The following is a 17,629-nucleotide window of genomic DNA, read 5'->3' on the forward strand; positions in this document are numbered from 1 at the left end:
GAGACTTCTACCACCACTTCTACCTTACATTCAAGTTGTATGCAGTAGGTAAAACTGTAAATGACTTAAAACAGGATGCACAATAAAAGATGGTGAGGCACTCAAGTGCTCAAACCCCCCTGAAAGTCCACGCACATAAACACAGTGTGGGTTTTCTGGCATGGAAGATGTGGAAAAAGGTCCCCAGGGCAGCACCTTGAGTCCCTAAATATCAATTAACAATGACTCCCCCAGGATACATTAATTCTGACTTTTGATTTTCCCTGAAGTTGTCCTAGTATTGTTTGTTATGTTCACATCCAGTGATACAAGTTTGGGTACCAGATTGGTTCTGCAGTCCATCCTTTGACCCATGCCAGATTGGTACTGAGATAAACTTGGTTCTTATCCTTGTTCCCGAGGGAAATGAGTGTTCACAGCTCTGCAGGAATCGGCCTTTGAGAGGCTGAGCAAACAGAGCTGGTGGGGTAGGACCACCTTCACTGGGAGAGCAAAGACAGAAAATTCCTTCTCAGGCTCAATTAGCAAGCATTTTAAGGCTTTCTGCCCATCACTTTTTAAGTAACATACTGTTATGATCTGTCGATCATATCAATGTTCTAATGCTATTTTAAAGGCATATTTTTTTTTTGACATGCTATCCATTTATCTATGTTTTTCTTTAACTAGGGCCACACACCTCATACATCAAGCTTTTTTAGCACATGATGCTGCATACGACACATAATTACCCACTGAATACAAAAGATAGGTCACGAGTGGAAGATGGATCAGTTTAGACCAGTTCAGAATTACACTACGCTAGTAATTTTCTTCTGTTGGTTATTTTATTGTTAAAAGTCTTAATCTTGCTTGAATGCAGACATCTAATGCATTAATTGCTACGAAGAACTCTGTAAGGGACTCTAGTTACCATCATATCTTTCCAGTAAATCATTAGTGAATATGCTCTGGCAGATATTTGCAGCTGTATTTCAGCAACTGTTCTTGGTATGGAAAAAACCCCGGCATATCTTAGAAAAAAATGCTTTGCATTTCAAGCTAGGAAATCTCTCTACGTTTCATCTAACTTATGGATTGTGAAAAGCTACCGTAGTGAAAAACAAATCGTTGGATACATATCACATTGAAGGTTTGTATGATATATCACTCAGCATGGAGCCTGGTTTGATTTACTTTGCACCCAAGCAAAAGAAACTGAAACGAAAATAGTGCTTTTCCATTCCTTGTATTCCCTGCAATATTCTGCCATCCTTCGGAAAGTAAAGCATGTCATGAAGTCACTGTGAGTTTGCATTCAATAACTGATGGCAGGATAAAGCCTTGCTGTCTAGGTGGATGGTACATGGCTGCACAGGTAGAACTAAATGTCTCATTTCTCAGTTCATACCCAATTCAGAGAGGATTGTGGATCTTCCTGTCTTGCAGAAGAGACCAGGAAACCAAGAAGAAGAATAGTCTCTCCCTCTGCAGTAACCCCTGCTCTGGTTTAGAGACACCAAGGACCTGATGTGATTCACTTGGGAGTGTGACAAGGACTACAGTACTGGGCGAATTACTCACTGCCTGACATTTGGAAGCTTATAAAATGTTAGAGGAGATTTAAAGTTATGCAAATTATTATTTTCATACAGTATATTTGGCTGTATTCCTGGCCTGTATTATTTTCCTGGGTTTGATACCTCCATCTCCATCAGATATTCAGTCCTTAAAAGGGGTTGGCTTTTATTTTATCCTATTTATTCTTCTGCCATCTATTATTCTAAAGAGATGTAATGGATCGGCCCAGATACATTTCACGTTGTGAGGAGAGGGAAGGAAATAGCTTGAAAATCATCCATGGTTTAACACTGAGCTGGTATTTGTGGAGATGAAAACTTACTCCACAGCATTTTTACTTTGTGATTTGGATTCCACGGGGTAACAATCAGCTTCAAAAATCTCATCGTGACACTGTTTTCAAAGTCAAATAAGGAGCGTCAATGAGAACATCGCCCCCCCCTCCTACAAGTGGCTCCCCTCCAGCTTCATAACCCCAATTTATTTTTGACATTGCACCATAAGACTGAAATGATTAATCTATAATAGATTATCTCACAAATCTCCTACAGAAGAACAGAGGATGTGATTTGCTCAGGATTTGGCACATTGGCAATGGCATGTCACAGCGAAGGGTTTAATGAATACTGTACAACAGAAAAACAAAATGGGGAGAAGCTTGGTCTGTTGGAGAGGGACTTTCACATGGTGTGAGGGAACCCACCTTCCAACAGTCACATTGACCACTGGCCACATGACTTGCCACTAATATTTGAGCAAATAATTTCCATCAGCTTTCCAGAAAGGCTTCACCAAGCTTAGAAGTTCAACACAACCTGCCTTGAGCTTGCATTTCAGAAGTGCTAAGTACTTATAAAATAGAAAGAGAGGTGTTTACCCCACCTCTGCGGTTGCCCTGTGGGGTCACAGGATGCACTGTGTTACAGAAGTGCAAAGTGCAGTTACTTGTGAGAAGTGTTGAATGCCTGGGGGAGACAAACAGCTGGATAGCTACCCCATGCGCTTGTGCTACTGAGTGCTCGCCTTCATTGCAGAGAGTAAAGGAGGTCTGTGTGGAACCTGCTGCATAATTTACTGTACTGTCAAACATTTACCATGGATAAATTTTAGCCTATGGAATCCAGTTAAAAAGGGCAAGCATATTTTTTTCTGGGACACGAGTACCTCTTGTACCAAACTTAGAAGCTAAAAGCTATCAAAACAAAATCAGACTAATGTCTACATTGACAGGCAGCATTTTCTGGTGACACTGAAAACATATTTGCCAGTTAAAAGAAGTTATTGCCCTTTTCTCTCATTTTAAAATTTGCTTAGGAACACTAGAAACTTGAGAAAAATTCTCTCTCATCTGTCTGACCTTGGTCAAATGCTGAAGAGCAATCATCCACCTGAGAGTGGGACACTGCACATGGACAGCAGAGTAGAGCATGGTTGTACCGTAATTGCCATTCAAAGACACCTTCCTGCTGCTAAATCTCCAATTCTCTTTTTGCAGTATCTCACTATTTACTAAGTAGCCAGAGATAAATATGGTGCTCTAACCTCTATTTCCGCTATCTGCAGGGAGATTTACCTGCCAGTCCAGGCTGTCCTTTCTGGCGTCAGAAGTTGAACAAAGTTCTCCTCGTAGTAACGGAGTTTATCAGTTTGCAATGCCCCTTCCCTTGACCTGTTGGGACTTCTCTTTTGCTAGTGCTTCTGTCAGACCTTGGTCTTCCGTGTGGGGCCAGCGGAGGTCTCAGTCTTCAGACACTTAGGCCAGAACCAAGACTAATAATTCATTTTGCATGCACCATCAAGCAGCAGTTGTCTTTAAATTGTTGACCCAAGGGAAAGGTGCAGGTCAATGGTATCTCTCACAGAAGTACAGGAGGATGGTGGCAGTCTGTAAGACAAAAACCTCACGGATAGTAGCAGACTAGGAGGTGTCTGAGATGGCTCTGGGGCCAGGGAATCGCCCCATGAGCCAGCACTGTTGACGGACAGCTGAGACAGACAACACTAAGACACCTGTATGCTGTTATCTCCACAGTCCACCAAAAGGAGATGTTAATAGTTTCATAATAGCTGTCTTTTTGTCCCAAAGGTGTGGGCTTTCTTTGGTTTTGCGCCTGCGTGTGTGTGTGGGTGATGGCAACTTTTCCTCTTATGTCTAACAGCCTAACAGACTGAAGCTTGCCCAGATAGTGCTGAGAGCATCCAGCTGTTGTAGCAATGTACAGTGTAGCAATGCACAACAGAGGAAAGTAAACAAACCCAGGAAAACAGGGATGCTGCCGCCACAAAACCTGGCAAGCCTGAATGTAAATCCCTCCCGCTCCCTCTGTTCAGGCCATACTCGTTCCTGGAGACTTCAGAAATCGGGTCTTCCCCTCACGCTCACCCAAGATCCAGGGACAGGTTCCACTTCTTTCTGCTGGGCCACCCTGGCTGGGAAGCGAGTTATACATTGAGAGTTTTGTGGGATTTTTGACTTGGTTGACAGCAAAGGCAGCATTAACAGCTAAAATTTAGAGGGCAGAAATTTGTGGGACAAACGGTACTTGAAGCTTTTGGAGGACTGATGCAAGTGGTTCAGTTTGATGCAAATTTCTTGCCAGGCCATTTTATGAGCATTGCCACAAACATCGTCTCCATCTCCACCTCTAGGCACTCCTGACCACAAGCTGAGGTGGTCTCACCTGCAGACCAGGGATGGTGCGGTGCCTGGTGGCAGTGATTGTCATGGAGCTTAAATTTACTATATAGGGTTTCACAGCGCCAGTGGGAAGTATCAGAGGCCTTACCACCACAGAGGGCTGAAAGCATCTGCTTCGGAACAGGAGTCTGGGCAGCTCTAGGTCATGGTTCAGGCTCAGAAAGTAGAGGGTGGCAAGGTTTCACTCCTGGCTATACACAGCTCTGAAATCACTCCCTGCCTCACATCTCCCTTCCCATCTGCAGCACCACGGAAGAGCTGTTGTGCTTACAAGCTGCTTAACTCCTCTCGTGCTTTGGGGTCACATAAATGCCAGGAAAACCCAAACCCACAGAAGTGGGCACGAAAAACCAGCATGCACACCCTGGCTTCAGTTGGCCTGACAGCCCACGTCCTGCTCTACCGCTGCCGCTTCAGGCTCAGGAGTGCATGTGAGTGGCAATGCTGGCTGCCCTCTGCAACCCACTGCCCTGGGTCTGTGAGTCCACAGACTTCAGGGGTCTTGGCAGTAAGGTGTAAAACATCAAGAAGGATGGTCTATTTTCCAAACAGGCAGTCTGAGATCATCTGGATCTTTCCAGAGTGCATGCTTTCTTTTTTTCTTCTTTGTTTTTGAAAGCCAGTATTCATAGGAATTAAGTAGTTGGATGAACTGTAATTTACTACCATAAAGTCCCCTTGCCTGTGTATTTCTAAAGGTAACAACCATAGATGCTGAGACAGCTGCACTTTGGACAAAACAAATGCTTTAAGGCAGTAACAGGATGTAGCTGTAACAAACTTGTCAAAGTTCATAAACAAACACTCATCCATTTAATCATTAATTATTAATCTAATTCTGATCTTCAGTTACTCAAAATGAGCTGTTTAAAAAAAAGTGAGATTTGTTAGTCTAAAGCAATGTTAAAACATGTGTCCAAAAGCAATGCATTGGTTTACTGTGGAACAATCCATCTGTTATTACAAGAAAATTAGGACAGGAAAAATAAACCTTATCCCAGGAAATCAGCCATATGAGACAAGAATCCTTTTGAAACTCCTCCCCCCCCCCAGCCCCAAAATCCCAACCTGAGTGCCGAAGGAGGCAGACAAGCGTTAATGAGCAGGAGTGCAGCCTTCACTGTATTCCTGCCCCTGTAAAGCAGCAGAATTACAAAATGGATGGGCATGAAAGAAATTACAGATTTGCTACAGATATCTGCTGCTTAGTGCCTAAAAATTTAGTTTAAGGGGCCTCTCAGTCTGTGTATGGAAATGAGTCAACAGCAGAAGCACTTCTGACCTGCTTGAAGATTTTTAGCATAATCTCAACTCTTCCAGAAATTAAAACCTTTCCAAGTTAATAATTTTGTATCCTTGGATTTTAGTTATTTTTTTAATCAAAACTGTGTATATTTCAAATCTGTCAAATGACTGGACAAAGCAATGTTAAAAATTCAACTGCACTAATTACTAGCTGAGCAGCATAAAAACCTCTGAATAAATGTCAGTCTAGGAGATAAGCTCTTATCTTAATCTAATGACTCCACAGACTTAATTTGTCAGGCCAGCCTAGTTGATGAAAAACAGGTTTCTATTCTCCAGTGTTAGCAGCCACATCTTTCCAAATCTTTGAAGTTGGATAGTAATACCATCAGTGTCATCCTGCAAAAATCTTGTGACCAAGCCAATTTCATTCCTATTGTCCTGTTACACTAATTAAAGTTGTTTTACCCCCGTTGGTCTGAAATAGGTGAAAATGAAGTCAATTTATTTTTAGATTTGTTACATTCTGGGATAATAATTCTTGCTTTTTTCCCCCACTCTCAATAATGTGTTAATATTTGCAGCACTTTTTTGGTATCAGAAAGCCAGGCTTTTTAGCAGGGCTGCACAAATAGCGCAATGCTATCCCAGGATGATTCCTGCAGTGCAGACAAAGTATGCAAGTATGTGTGTGTGCGCACGCGCGCGTGCGCATGTGTGTTTATTTATGTAGAGAAGAATAATTTTGAGCTCAGGCAATGAATTTGGTTTTAAGAGATGATTTTAGGTTTTGGAAGTTCTTTCCTAAAGGAGCATTTGACATATTTAAAGCTAAATGCACCAAATGTTCATATTGTTTGGACAAAGTGGATTAACAAATAAAAAAAAAGAAATTGGCTGTAGTCAGTGTTTCCAGTCCCCCAGTCTTCAGCTAACCCTTCTGACAGGAACCTGGCAGGCCTTTTATGCACAATGCTGCATTTCAAAGGATACCATTTAAGCATGGTATTCTTTATCCCAATCCCAATATTTAAACAGGGATATACTTGGGTTTAAGGAGTTACTTGCAGGGTGCACTTTATTCTGATGATACCCAGGAAGATTACAAGGTAAGAAAACTTGAGGAAAATAATAGGGTTACGGTGTGATCTACTGAGGCAAATCAGAGAGGCCAGGGGTCAGTCCTGCCTGCTGCTCTGGACTCTGTGGACATTAACATTATTAACAGTATCAACAGTAAATATATCAAACTGGATACTTGCTTTGTTGTATCAGGTTTTATGGCAGTGCAACTGCACTGGCTTCAACAGCATTTCACCAGTATACAACCAGTAAAACAGAGTGGAGAATCAGCCACCTTCTTTTGTATTGCTTCAAAACCGCTGACGCCCAGAGTGGACGGCTCCGAAGCTCACTTTACTCTCCGGGCTGGCAGCAGTACAGCTGTGTATGCAGCACAGGTCATTCTGGGATTTACTCTTTAGAAGCATTTCACTGTCTGGTTGTGAGCACCCTCCTGGATAATCAGGAGTTAATCAGATAGATCACAAATGTCCATCCTCTTGGGTGAGAACACTGCCTCCTCTCAAAATCTAGCCTGGCTAGGACTGCAAGGGGACCACGCAGGCCATGTGCTGGTACATCTACGAAAGTATTTAGGAGCTGGCCCACCTACATTTTCTGTTTCAAAGGCTCGTTTGTGAGCATGGACATGCAGTTCAGTATCTGGGTCCTCCTGGTTATGAGCTGGGTGCCAACACTGCAGCAGTCAAAGCCTTTGAGGCCATGCATGCAGGCCATGTTGCCTAGCAGGGCTTCTTCACCTGCAGCAGTGCAGATTCTTGACAGGAGGACACAGGGATGGTGGGAAGCAGGGTGGGAAGCTTTGCACCTGCAAAACCTTTAAATCAGAAAATGTAGTTACCCCAGCTTGATTGGGTTCTGCATCTGATGTATAAAATGGAATCTCTAACTTCCTGGCTAGCACACCACTGCTTATGGCATTTTCCTGTCAGTTTAGGTCGATAATACATTTTTCCTTCCTTTTTTGCCCATAGCTATGTAAAGGAGCAGCATCTGCAGAGTAGTGCTGTGTAAAGTGCTCGTGGTTCCAAATGTGACCTGGAAGGACAGGGCTGCTGGATAAATTAGAGGCAGATTTCCACCACTACTTGAGCACCTCTGGATGCAGATCAGTGCCAACTTCAGATTTTTAAAGCTTCCAGGCTCCTTTTTGCCAGTAGGAGCTGGGAACACATGGGCTTTTGAAAATCCCAGAGCCTGAAACATATTCAAGCACTGTTACCTATTGCTTCCTTGGATCAAGACAGCTAAACTGTCTGAAAGCACTGGGCTGCAGTCAGTACCTATCTGACCTTCCAAACTCTAATAAGTGTTTGGTACATGGTCTGCAAGCTTGAGGCCTCATCTGTACAAAGCTTAAATTATACCCATTGATTTCATCATGGAAGTGATGACCACATCCAAACACGCCAAATTCATTTATTTTAGGGCTATGGCCTGGAATGGCATTTTAAAAATACGAATGAATGGAACCTCATTTCTCCTGCTCTGAGTCAGAGTTTAACACTCTACAGGCCATTCCCAACACAACTGAAACAGAAAATGAACACATTGAAGTGAAATTTTCAAAGTGACATTTGAATCCCCTCTCTCTGACGAAATGCCATCTATTGATCCAGTCAAATGACTGCAGTCTCCATGAGTCCATCCTGCAAAGCCTCCTTGACTGGCTTATTACTGCAATTCTTCAGGTGCACTGTGACCATCTTTCAGTAGAGGACAGGTGCCAGCTATTCAGGTGGAAAAATGAAGACTCCCAGAGATTAAATCCTAGTCCTGGTGAAAGTTATGGCAAACTTCCCAAGGAAACCATGGCTACATGTATCTTAGGATATTATTTCACATCTGAATTGCCATTTGAATATTGACTTCTTGATTTAAGCAGTGCGTTTGACTTGGAATAAACCAATTTATTGCCCTTTCCCCAATAGCTTGAGCATTGAAGGGGTTGGCTCACATGGGAGCCATTCCTCTCGGAGTGGTATGGTGGGATCCAGCTGGCTTGGGTCACTGTGCATGGTCCAGGAGCCTTTGTGGCTTCCTAGCTCCCTTTGCTCATTTCACACCCTCTACCACTTGCTCCTATCACCCCACTACAAAAAAATTATCTGCTCTAGCCTGCAATGGAGCTCTGCTACTTCTAGGCTGCTGCCTACAAGAACAACATGGGGGGCTGAGGAAAACTGAATCCTTGTGAAAGAACAAAACTAAGTCCTTTGTGGGAAAATGTTGTGACTTTTGATTGGAGGGATGTGCATCCTGATCAATTTTCCTAGCAAAGGGGAGTAACTTTAAATATAAAAAGGAGTGTCTCATAGTGAGATACAAAAGTATGAGCTTAGCTGTCAGGCTCAAGATTGGTCTTGATGAAGTAAAGTGCCGACTAGCCAACAATGAACTACCACCCACGGTGAAGCTGCAACAATCTGGGGCCACTTGGCTTGGCTAACTGAAGTCCAAACACTGGCACCACTGCTGCAGGCAGAACAAGCATAGTCAAAAAGAGCAGGATTTCCTTCTTGATTTGCCAATGGAGTATCACAGTTCATACGCCCTGTGTGAGGGTGCGTGGCAGTGTGTGCTAATGCACATGGCTTGCCTTGGCTTTAAATGGTATCTGACTATAAAAGTTAATAGCTTTGATGCAGCATTCCTAAAAGGAAGTGTTTGTCAATTTTGCTATAAGTGTTTGAGTGCAACAGTCTTAATTCAATGTGTCAGATAAGAAAAAATCATGTTGGCTTCTATTTATGATTTATCACTTCTATCTTAGCACAAGAGATGTTTGGAGAGCAAACTAACTCTTCAGTTTGTATTTTGCTTTGCTTTGTTTTTTTATCCATCTAAGCCTTGCCAGGCAAATCCTTAACACTTCTATACCAGTGTCAAATCTGTTGGAGAATGGATGGGGAGGTACATCTGGAACGCACTGAGGTGGTACTTCTGTTAAGTCACAGCTTATGTGACTTAAGGGGAGGGCAGAGATTTGAAGATAGGCAAGAAATGAAGACAAGTTCATGATGGATAGCTGAGGCCTATGCTCCTGCATAGGTCAAGGACAGCTGCGCTGCCACACCCAGGGGAGCACTGATGTCTGCTCATTCACGTGGCCCTTGGGCATATTCGGGATTCTTGAGCTGAGACTGGATAAAGGATGAGCCTAGACCCTCCAGTGACTAACAGAACCACAGGAAAGCAGGGAAACTTGTAGTGAATAAAGAAAAGGTCCTAACACAAGCTATTTTTTCCAGGGTAAAAGGGAACAGGTCATCTCAGGAATTTGGGTAAATTTCTTCGTTTAGATTCTGCCCAAAATGCTGTTGATAACCTGGGCCAATATGGGTGGAGAGTTGTCTCTTATACCTGCAGGTTGGTTACCAACTCTCCAGTAGCACCAAAGCAAACAGAAGAACTGGATGTATCATCTTGGTAATGTTACCATCTGGTCATGACTGCTTTTCAAGATAGTGACACGCATGGGGCCAAAATGGGTAGAAGACTGGGCTAACCTCCGTTGTTCCAAAACATGCTACATTGATGATTTAGAATGGTTGCTGAAACATTTGTGTTAAGCTTCTGCTTTTACAGTAGTACTGTGCAATACAGAGAATGACCAGCTTTGTGGAGATAACGCTGGCTTCCCCTCTGCAGGATGCTCTCTCCCCTCCCATTTTGGCCCTGGTTAAGTGCACAGCAAAGATTTTCCACTTCTGTTTCAAAGGGAACCAATAACTATTTCCTCTGGTCTTCACAAGTTGTTAGGGGCTCAAACAGCTTCCCTGCACTCTTGGGAGAAAGGGTAGATAATATAGGGAATGGAAGAGCTACACTGACTCTTGGGACTAACAGTAGAGGTGCGCCCAGTTAAAGGACTTAGCGGGGGGCCTCAGATTTGCTTGCAGAGTCCTGTCTGTCTTTTCTCGCGATCAAAGCGACTGTGAGAAATTGTGGTTTTCAATTCATTTTTTTTGCATATGGGAAGAGGATGGCTTTGTGCAATGGCTGTTTAAAAATACTTCAAAAGAACTTGAATCAGTCCATGGCTGCACTATATACAAATTAAAATAATTGATTTTTGGCAGCCTTTTAGGAGATCTATAAATTAAAGGGATCACGTTTCTGATACGTTTTGGGGGACTTTATTTTATGTTGACTTTCAGAGTGCCCTGCCTCCCAGAGCTGGAAGTCAGCCACCAAACCAGAGAGAGAGCTTCTCACTTTCATTTGCTCTGCCCTCCTGTCATAGTAGTCACTGGGTCTCCTTCAGGAGTGCCCATGGTCACAGTAGGTCCTGGACCTATGCCAGCTCTGTACCCTTTCCTTTCATTTCTGCTTTGAGAACTTTACATTGAGAAACAGAAACTGCCCCAAACTCAACAAGAACCACCTCCCTAGGGAATTAGTTTATTCCCCTTTTTCTCCATCAGTAGAAACTGATACCTTCACCCAGTTTGTGTTGCACCTGGGCTGTCCCCATTTTGTGTGCTGATGGCAATGGGTTCAGCTTTATCTGTGATGACCTAAAAATAGCGCTCAATTAACATTGCATTTCAAGAATTGGAAAATTTCCCAGAAGTCCATTCTTTTTTTCTTTTTCTGTTTCATTACATTTTACAGTAATAATACACAAGCCTGTAGAAAACATGACTGGTAATGAAAAAATGTAATTAATATAAGCAGTGTAAAGCATTTTTTTTCCCTCTGTTGTCCTTGCAGAAAATTACTGCTTTAAACTGAGCAGGATGTGAAAATGCATAAAGCAAACAGTAATACGCTGTGGTTTGTAAATATCTTATGCAAAATAGTTAAGTCAACTGCTGTTTATTTTTCTTACTTTGTGTCACAAGCTCTTACTTTCTTTTGTTCATTACTTTTTCCATTTGTTCTCTTTTGGGGGCTTGCTCTCTTTCATCTTAAGGAAGCCACTGGCTTAACTATTTTTTTTTTCTGCTACAGCTAATTCAATCAAACATACAGGACAGGCTTTTCTTACCATCTCCTCCTGTTTGCTGGCTCTGAAATGCAGCAAAAGTGTAGCAAGCCAGGTCCCCACCATCCTGAGGATGTGCTCTCACTGTTTTAGTCTTTAAAAAAAAAAAAAAAAAAAGGAAATCACTCTTTTATCCTACAAACAAACAAGTAATTATCCCAAATCCTGCAATAGCTTTATGACAAACTGGAGCATTCCTGACTATTACTGTAGGATTCTGTAGTGTTTTTTACAAGGCTGCCTGGTCACAGTTCTGGAATGGGCTATGAGCTATACTCAGTCAACATTAACTAGGATGGCATGGTATATGCCAGCTCTCCTTAGGATATTTCTCTCTGGCTATCTGTAGAACTTGTAATACCCAGCGATATCTGAAGGTCACAGCAGAGTTTCTGAGCTGAAATACAAAACAGCATTCCAAACACATCTTCTGCGGCCAGACAAGAAACTGCTTATGGTTTATTTTCCCTCCCCCCTCCCTGCAGCTGACATCCAGCATTAGTTATTGTTTATTTTTGTCTTGTTCCTGGTTCTAAAGGTTTCCCTTATGGCCATGGTTTATGTGAACTTTCAGATATCACTCGGGGCTTCTCTGCCTCATCCCTTCTGATGTAGCTGGTTCCCCTGTGAAGGTAGGTTTCCCCAGCTGAAGATCTGTGCCTCTCTCCTGTGGCATTCTGTGCAGCCATTTGGAGTCCCAGATGTAGGAAATGAAATAATCCACGCTCATACAGTCATGAAAGTGCCCATCTGGCACACAGGAACATCACGCATTGGAAGCACACAAGCGTGAGCTCACTTTTGTTATGGCATTTCATAAACAGAGATGCAGGGAGCCAGCGAGTAAGGTCCTTTGGATAATAACAATCGTTTCCACCACGCGTTGTGTTTAAAAAACAGGGAAAGAAAAAATCAAGACAAACTGGAAGGATTTGCTCTGAGGCTTTTGAGGAGAATTTCTACTTATAAACGTTTTTTCCCAGTGGCCTGCTGTGCTTACACCTCTCTGGTCTCTCCTGCTCTCTATGTAGATGTAAGACAATGGTGACAGTTGAAATGTAGCCAGTTAACTCTTGGTTAGCTCTGAAAGCTCTTCTTCCTCACTGTTCAGTTAAAGAAAGGAAATATTAGATCATACTTTAAAAAGTGAGTTCTATAAAAACAAATTGCATGTTACTGCTTTCTTATCACTACATAAACCCCACAGAAACAGTCTAATAAATGACCTCACCACTCAATTTTGAAGTATACAAATTAAAGACAGCAACAGATAAGCCAAGAGAGATTAATGTACAGTGTGTGCGCCTGTATGTGTGTGTTTGCATGCCTTTATGAGGATATACCCATATGCTGTTGACATTCAACCTCTGGAATAATAATTAGGGGAAAAGGCAGATGTGTAAATTCATCTTGCTGAGCAGCGTATATATGTTGCACTAGTCCTTGATTAATTCAGGGCTTGAACACTATTTACTCCAAGACACAAGGTTTCTGTTGGGATATGTTAGCTAATAAAGGGGTTGAATATGAGGAAACAATGAACAGCCCAAAACGATGGACTAAGTTCAATACCGGTAAGTAAAAAGCAAGGTTATTTATATTATTTCAGCTTTGTAAAGTAATTGAAAAAAGACACCCTAGGCATTTTGTTGGATGTCACTGCATGCTGTAAAGAAATCTTGGGATGTATTAAACTTCTCAAAAAACCACCATTAGCCCTTCTGACAGTGCTCGATCTTCAGAGGGATTGCTCCTCAAAGGGGTGAGATTTTTAAGGTCAGGAAAGAGCAGACAGAGGTGTCAGGTCTCCTGAACCACTGCTGGAAAACCATGCCCATTCCAAAGTGGGGGCCTGGGTATGCCAGGGGCAAGGGCATGCCACTCCATGGTTTATGAACATTATAAATTATGGATAATAGGAAAAGAAAATAGTCTCTGCATTTTACATGAGCCATTTTTGTATTTTATTTGGCAAACAATATCTGGTCAGTATATTTTAAATACTTCAGTGCTAAGTTGGGAAAACAAGGAGGTGTTTGTAAATATGATAGACCATTACAACATACCGCTTCTCATTTGAAAAGTCATTTGTGCAAGAAATGATTATTGACCCATGATATGTAAATGATTGAAATGCAGAAATTAATATTTGGGTCAACTCATGTATTTTTCAACCATGAAATGAAAAGCTCAGTATTCACATTCCAATTCATACATTAAAGCATTACAGCACTATTACTTGGCTATTGTATTAATTTATTATTGTCTTAGTTAATGACATACAGAGTTATACCCCTACTTTCAAATGAGGAAAAGGCGTTGCTATGCCACAGTATTGTTTCAGTCCAGGAACGTCCCTTAGTCTGGACTCTTCCTGTACTGGTGACAATAAGCCAAAATCACAGCTGAGGGAAGCAAATAAACAGTGCTGCTTGCACTAAGGAGGTTTTGGCCCTAATATACCTTAAATGTTGCAGCGGGAGAACTGGCTCCTGCATTGCAGCTCCTCTGTCCCCACTGGGCTTGATTCTCATCTCCTTCAAGTAAGTTTTACACAGGTGTGATGTTTCTTATTTACGGCAATTAATCCAGAAATATAAGTCAGCACAGGATCGGTGCATTTAGTACCCTAAAGTAGTTGTCTTTCGGTTTCTTATTCTAAGGGGTTTTGTATCTGCACCCCCTTTCTCTTTCCCTGAGCGGTGGGGAAGTCAGTGGGAGTGTGGGTTTTCTAACTGGCACATTTGTCCTGAGGGAACCACAACTGGCCCCTCAGCCCAGAGGGACTTCTGTTACAACAAATTCAGTGCTCATGAGACATGCCAGGTTTTTAGCCTCAGAGACTCAGGTGCTCTCTTTCTCCCTAGAAGGAGCGTCCCAAGACATGAAGCAGCGTTTCAACCTTAGTCCATGCTACGCTCAGCCCCCGAGGTGGCGAGAAGGCAGCCCCATGACTCTGCGATGAGGTACTTCATCAGCCACTCAGTGCAAAGGTGCTTAGCTGAGGTTGTCAAGACGGGACAAGCTGTGCAAGCTAAACCTACAATATGGTTGGCTCTTGGGCTATTATCCATTGCATTTCAATTCCATTGGCTACCAGGCATAGCTGGATTGAGTCTGATTTAAGGTCAAACATCCAAATAATTCATTAGTATCCTATAAACCATGTGTTCCATCTTCAAGGCTTTTTATGCAAAAGTAAACAAAGCTTCATTCTTTGTGCCACAGAGTATTGCATCCCTTGATGAGTCTATCTCCTTAAAGAGATGTATAATTTAAATACAAATAAATGTATGAGTGAAACCCATGTAGAACAATATTCATGATAGACAAAATGAATGAAGAAGAGATGGGCAAAACAATTTAGATAATACCCGAAAGCAAAGCATCACAGCTAAATCAGGATTAACCCATGAAGCATGATGTGCTTCATGAAATGACTTTGGTATGGTCTAAAACCTACGGCGACTCAAATGATTTAAGCAGGGCAGTATTCATCAAAGTTGCTCCAGCATTTGTATCTGTTATACACATATTGGGTCATGTCTATGAGAATGGACCCGATTTTTGTTTTTAAAGTTAAAATTATATATAATTATATTTGCATATATTTTATAGAGAAAACATTAATATTTTTTCTAGGTAAAACAATTTTATATTTTAGATACAAGTTATTTTACGCAGCTTTAAACAGCAATAGACCCAGCTCTACATGGCTTGCAAGATAAGGAAGTACCAGTATAAGAGCATGTTTGGGTGGCGAAGAACAAATGTGGTTCCCCCAGCACTATATAAAATGGTGATGGAGATGAAGCAGAGGCAGTGGTGGTGTTCAGTGATGTAGCTGCTGCCCTCATGGTGTGCTTTAGAAACTGCCCACACCGGCCAGCTGCAGGGAGGCGTGACACCCTCTTGGTCCTGCCCAATTAATCGTCCTCTGGTTTTTCTTAGCCTCTGGTGCAAAAGGCAGACCCAGATGACTAATTCTGGCAATAAAGGCCCTAGCTGCCAATGAGACCTCCCTTTGACAGGGGTGTGATTTGGTTTTAATTTTCTTGTGGCCCATTCGTTTATTTGAGGCTAATGGCTGACATGAATTATAGCATTAGAAGGGAGAAGCACGATTTGTACTAGCAGCCTAACAAAGATGGCATGTCCACCAGGGGTGGCAGGGACAGAGGGTGCAGTTTCTTAATGCTTTGACCACAGGAGAAAAAGAGAGACTGGCAGAGCCTCTCCTCAAAACCCAGTGCCTTCCCCCTGCTCATTTGGAGGGCAGCATCAGCTGAGAGCACAGCCAAGGTGTAAGCGGAAGAACATGTGCTATTTTGCAACGGATTCATGTGGGAGTCTCAAACCGACAAGGTGATGATTACTGTGGCCCCAGCCAAGCACTGCCTTTGTTTAACTTTACTAGTATGAGTAAGCTAATTGGCGTCACTGGGCCCGTATGTGTGCTTAAAAGTTATGGCCGTGTTAAAATGCTTTGGTGGGTCAGGGAATAATGGGTGTTTAGCACCTTGCAGGACACAGCCCTGGGAGCAAGCCTTACCATGACCTTCTGCAAAGTGGAGGGTGTGTTCCCAGGGCCTGATTTTGTTCTGCTTGTGGCTGCACTGCCCCACGCACTCCACAGCCGCATAATGCTGGGGATTGTCTAAATCATGAAACAACATGTTGTACCAGGGCAGCCAAAAACAACAATAAAATTAGCAGGAGCCAGTCCAGCTGACTCTATGAGAAGCTGCAGAGTTTCAAAATTAATCTCAAATTTACCTCTAACCCTGAAAACAAAACTAATTGCAGAATGTAAGGCTCCCTGAACATGTTAGGGAACTTGATGGGAATACCTCAGAAAAAACACAAACACTTTAGATAAAGCCCCCATTTTAATTGTATCAATTCTGCCAATTAATGATAATGGAAGAGCAGTCCAATTAGCTAAATAGCTAATAGTTTTATCAAGCAGAGGCTGGCAATTTAAAGCAAACAAATTCTTTCTAATTTTATCCCCTTGCACACCAAGATGTTTAAAGGATAATGGGGGATCCAATAAAGGATATTGCTCAAATAGAGCTACATTTAAATCGCCTAATGGCTTTAAGAGTTTTACCCCAATTAACAAAGAAGAAACATGAACATCCAGTGACTTCCAGCATAGTATCTAAAAATCTTCATTAAAAAAATAACATATTCTCCAACTAAGGGCAGAATGGAAAACATCACTGACTTTTCTCTTAAAAACACTGAAATCTCCCAAAACAAAGGCTCCTCTGTAACAGCAGAAGTATCAGAGAAAAAGGACTCTTCTGTCTAAGCCCCAGTATATAAATCATCTTCAAAGTATGGTCATTAGTTTTAACATAACTGTGGATTTGAATAAAGGAGATTGACCTATCTAACATATTTAAGACCAAATCCTACTGTTACCTAAATCTGAAATAAGTTAAGGCTATTGAAGAGAATCAAAAGCCTTTTCAAAATCAATAGCCAGAACAAATTCCTCATGATCATAATTTTGAGGATAAAAAATCCATTAAAGTGATGTCTTTGATTGCTATTAATGAAGCAATCTGGAATAAATCCAGAGTGATCCATATGGATAATTGAATCTCTCATTTTCTCACATTTTACAGGGCTCAGATTTGGGGCCTGATTTATATGACAGTGATGGGCAAAAGGCTCCTTCGCTTTTGACGCTGGGCTGCCCAGCCTGGACAGTTGATGGCAGGGTCTCTGAAGGGAGCTAGAGGAGCCCTGCTCTCGATGCTCATAGAAAGAAGGGCTCAAATAAATTCGCTTCTGGTCTCCACCACAGATCCCCAAATACCTCTCCTTCAGTGTAGGTCTTGTGGAAGTTACTGTGGGCTGCAGAAACCACCAAGGTGCTGCTAATTAACTGGCACAAACCTCCCTTCCCCGTATCCCCCACACCCCTGGTTGCTCAGAGGTGTTTGGCACTCTCAGTGTCCTGCCAGGCTCAACAGAGACAGGGATGTCACCCATGGGCAGAGGTGGCCTCCAGGAAAGCTCCAGGTAAAACCTTTTTCTGC

The 17,629-nt window shown here is 42.3% G+C and overlaps 1 long non-coding RNA gene across 4 annotated transcripts in view; it reads right to left on the reverse strand.

The window, feature by feature from the left end:
• LOC130156777 (uncharacterized) overlaps positions 1 to 17,629 on the reverse strand; it is a 520,457-nt gene that overhangs the window by 12,129 nt on the left and 490,699 nt on the right. For all 4 annotated transcript variants that reach the window (XR_008824606.1, XR_008824605.1, XR_008824603.1 and 1 more), the window contains 2 exons: positions 11,580 to 11,670; positions 3,134 to 7,019 (listed from right to left, as the gene is read on the reverse strand). This is a non-coding gene — a long non-coding RNA (uncharacterized LOC130156777). The remainder of the gene's footprint in view (positions 1 to 3,133; positions 7,020 to 11,579; positions 11,671 to 17,629) is intronic.

This window comes from Falco biarmicus, chromosome 11, assembly GCF_023638135.1.
Source record: "Falco biarmicus isolate bFalBia1 chromosome 11, bFalBia1.pri, whole genome shotgun sequence".
Taxonomy (NCBI): Eukaryota; Metazoa; Chordata; class Aves; order Falconiformes; family Falconidae; genus Falco; species Falco biarmicus.